Source organism: Vanessa tameamea, chromosome 18 (assembly GCF_037043105.1).
Source record: "Vanessa tameamea isolate UH-Manoa-2023 chromosome 18, ilVanTame1 primary haplotype, whole genome shotgun sequence".
Classification (NCBI taxonomy): Eukaryota; Metazoa; Arthropoda; class Insecta; order Lepidoptera; family Nymphalidae; genus Vanessa; species Vanessa tameamea.
Window position 1 is genome coordinate 1,331,594 of NC_087326.1, and position 4,807 is coordinate 1,336,400.

Genomic DNA, 4,807 nt, shown 5'->3' on the forward strand with positions numbered 1-4,807 from the left:
ACAAAGCCTCTCCACCGTGAAAAAAAAAGAAAAGGTATATTGAACAGTTGTTTCCTGTAAGATTTAATGTACTATTTATTTAGTAGAATATTTTATAAAACTTAATGTTCAACGAACTATTATTTATACAACAAATATCAGAATCGACAAAGAACACGCCTGTAAAAGAAACTATTATATTGCGACTTTAACATGCAACGTAACAACTTAAGTCGGTTTCGACGTTTCGATTTAGAACGCAAAGAGTTTTCAGTTTCGTTCAGTATATACAATCGCGTAAGGATATACGAAAGATATTAAGTGTCATTGCTTTCTATTTAATGATGCAGATATTGTTTGTACTTGCCGAAAACTTTGTATACGGTTTTAAAATATATTTCTTTATCCGTACATGTTTTTTTCTTATCTCAAAATGTATAATAATATACAGAGCTGAGCTATGCATCAGTGACAATTTTTTATTTTGTTTTTATTTAATTTATTTATTTTTATAAATTGTGGCGTTATTTTATATTTTTACTGAACATCAGCAGATCTTCGCTGGACTTCGACCTTGTCGTCTTCTTGGAAGACGTGGCCCACACTGACATTTTTTTTTTTTTTTTCAATTTAAAATAATATATAAATAGTCCATAATAAATAATATATAAAAATACTGTATATGGTGATTTTTTTTTTTTAATCCTAATTACTGCAATCCAGCGGGCCCTGCTCCGTGCTCGATCAGAGAGAGCACAGCCTCGGCGACTCTGATGTCGCGTTTATGTATAGATGTCTTAAGGCTGTGCTCTGTGATGGTCTTTTCTGAAACACCCGCCGCTCGGTCGATGAATCTGCCGATAGCGTCGCTACCATCGTCCGTGTAATGACAAATATCACCCGACGATTGCGGGTTCAAACCCAGGCAACACCACTGAGTGTGATTAATTTATGTATTATTTACATCGTGCGTCGTAGGGAAACTCACACGTGTTGAGGAATTTCTGCAAACCAAATAGCTGTTACACGCTATTAATTTTCCTGTACTAATATTCCTAATTTATTATTTCCAAAAAGATATTATTTAACAATTATTTAAACACAAAAATTATGTAATACATGATTGGATTTGACCTCTCGATCTCTAATTAAAAACTATCGTTTTTCCAAAACCCCAAAACACGATCATGTTAAGTGAAGTCATTGTCATGATTGTAACGATTTTAAATATATTTTTATTAGTGCATGAACTTCACGCTTGCGCAAATCAATAGTATAAATGATTATGTATCTTATATAGTAAAACCTTCTTCGAAAGGAGCTTCCGCTGTAAATTTCATGTCTGTATCAATACATATAATACTATAATTTTTTTTAGGATTTTTGTTGTTCTCTCTGTACTCATGAACACACATTTTACCGATACACAGCAAGATGTGTTACCAAGTCTAACGACAGGGTTTATTTGCAGGGTATTTTATATACAGCGAGTTAGCAAGTCTAACTATACAAGTACAATGGACATGCCATCTTAGTTCCCAAGGTTCGTGGCGCATTGGCGATGTAAATAATGGTCAATATTTCTAACAGCGCCAATGTGTATGTGGTGGTGACCACTTACCAATAGGAGGTCCATTGGCACGTCCACCTACCACTACAATAAAATGGAGTGGTACTGAAAACTTACAGTCAGGTGTACCATTTACTCGTCCACATATATATATAATCGTAATTGAATTGGATCATAATTTTACATAACTACTAGTATGTGGATTCAACCGAGAAGAACCGGCGAGAAACCCAGTTACTCTTTTCCAACATTATGTTAGTTCATCATTATGCTATATATAAATATAGCCTCTTCTATGGTTAACGTAGACTTAAATAGCACGCGAAAATACATATATTTTAATCGTAATCGAAAAAATCAGGATATTCATACAAATTAACGTAAACTATAATCATTAAGTTTCATTATTTAAAATTATAGCTCCACCAAAACGAAAAGTAATATAGAAACAAGAGCGTAATGTTTTTTCACGTGCATGTAGTTAGCGGGGTGTTCCGTACGGCGGTATGTGGAACATGGAATAAATGTATTAATCATTCAAGCGGTCGCACGAAAACGGTGTTACACTTCAAGCCGAAATGAGGGATAAACTATTATTTATTTATTTGAAACACCACACGTATGTTTAGAAATAATACACGAATTGATGTAGTGTGATACACCACTAAATGTATTAAAATATATAAATAATATAAGCAGATAACTCTCGTAAGGAAGCCTGCATGTGTGTAATTTCAATGAAATTCTGTCACTCACTCACCTACACTTTGATGAAGTAACGGGCTGCCATACTCTTATATCATCAACAAATTATTTTACATAAACAACGTAATATTATTATGATTTTCTAATGTGTATATATTTTTTTATATATTCTCAATTGACTGGCACGTCATGAAATTAATTCTCAGAAACTAATAACTACTGAAAGTTTTATGCCGGCTCACCTCAGTAAAATCTATTTATCGAACTGGTAACTCTAAATTTAATTTAATCTTATAAAATGACTGTATAAAGAACCTACTGGAATATGCATTGTGAAATTTATCTCTTTTTGCTATGAAAAATGGCCTGGTTGTTTTCATAATATACATCACAAAATCTTATTATTAAATATATTTAAAATATTACAGTATTATCTAATTTACTCAAGGTATATTTTATTGATGGAAAAAATATATTATTTTATAGCTGTATACTTATATTATGTACGGCAGTGTATTTTTTGCATAAAAACCCGTTTTCACGTGAAACTATTAATTTATATGTGTTTGCTGGTGTCAAATACATTAAATTTATACTTTAAAATGGCACTCGATAAAAATTTATTTTGAAAAAGGTTAATTTACATTTTAAACCTATATAATTATCTTCATAATAATGAAATCTGACTATTCTCTACGTACTATTTGGTCTGATATATCTATGGTTATAATCCTCGCTTTTTGATATGAAATTCAAAGATTCAACTCTGATCCCTTTAGTTATAAATATTATAGCCACTTTATTAACTATTAATATTAGAATGGATATATAAACATAAGTTATTCCTTGAAATACACTCTGTTAATAGAAATAGTTGTTCCAAAAATTAATTAAAAATTGCAAATCAGTTATCCTTCCAAGTTCATCATTATCATATTGGGAGAACATTGGTGGGTCAAAATGTGATTGATATTTATTATAGTGCCAGTCTCTACCGAATCATTCAAAATTATAATATACTTTATTCAAGTAAGCTTTTACAAGCAATTTTGAATCGTCATTTTACAGAACTATTTTAAAAGTAAAGCTACTAGCGGTTCGGAATGGCTGGCTGTTCGAACTAGCAAGAAACTCAGTAGTCATAATTTTTAGATATATAATGTTTGTTAAATACAATTATATCTCCTGACTTTACGCTTTTTTATCATCTATATAATCTTGTGCTGAATAATATGGCTTATTTATTGAAGTTTTGTAACAAAAAATGTAAAATTTCGAATCTGAAAACTTAACGTCGAATGTCGATTGTCAGTCAGACTTTCTTTGTATAAATATAAAAAAACTTGTATTGATTTTATTGCACTGTGGCAATTGGTTCTTGCACTACGATTTGAATTGAACGAAGAAGATTACGTATCATAGGGCAGTGTTTTTATAACTATTTCTCCACAGACGTGTCTCTATCCTTTGGGGTTTTAACTCTTTTTTTTGTAAAATCTTTACGCTAATAATATAATTACAAAACAAAACACTAATTACAACGCACCCACTCGTATAGCTCACTTAAATACTTATATAATAAAACTATTTAATTACACTTTAGACTAAATACTACAACTATGGTAACACAGTAAGTCCTTAAAAAAATATAATATATTCCCTGTACTCATAAATGTATTGAAAATACAAGATGTGTTTGGCGCAACTAAAACATTGACGGACAGGGATCCATTTTCCTATTTAAATTTTCATAACGTCTTGTAACATTACAATTATGAATACAATTATCAAAGAGTTTCCTCCTCAAATTTTCCCCACATTTCGTCTTTAAACATTTTGAATGGAAATATTCTCAATTGCGCTGGAAACTACATAGTATGCGGCTGAATGGGGCTCGGTAAGAGGTAGGAATTAAGCACCTTTTAGCCTTTGTAAGTGGGCTTATTATTGAGTAGCCGAAGCTCTCGTTAAGAACTACACGTTGGTACGAAACTTTTATGATGCGGTTCGACGGTGAGCGTTTTGTTTTTTAACGTATTTCAGTTTTGCATTGTGACAAGCATTTTGGGTTATTAAGGGTTATTTACGGACTTACTGCTTTCTTTGCTAGTTATTAAAACTTACCTTCTAATAATATATATATTAAGACGATATTATATGTAACACTGTTTATTTCTTGTATATTGCTACCATTTTTTTTTTGTGTTTTCTTGAGATTTTTTTTGTAATGTCGAACTTATGAATGTGTAATCCGTATCATGAATAATCTCGTCAAAATCTACATTCCAAACCAAATAGTAAAATAAAGATTCCAAATTCTACTTCAATAATGTAATATTTATGTTAGATATTTAATTTTATAGTATAACACCTTTTATATTAGGCTTTATTGCCTCAACTGGTTCCACGAGGGCCGGTTCATTTTAGCCCAGAGGATCGGAATTGCGATTCATCGCGGAAATACTGCTAACATTCTTGCCGCCTTTCCACGGAATCATGATTTAAATGTAAATTTTTATTTGAGTATAATTAAAGTCTTAATGTATATTTTTT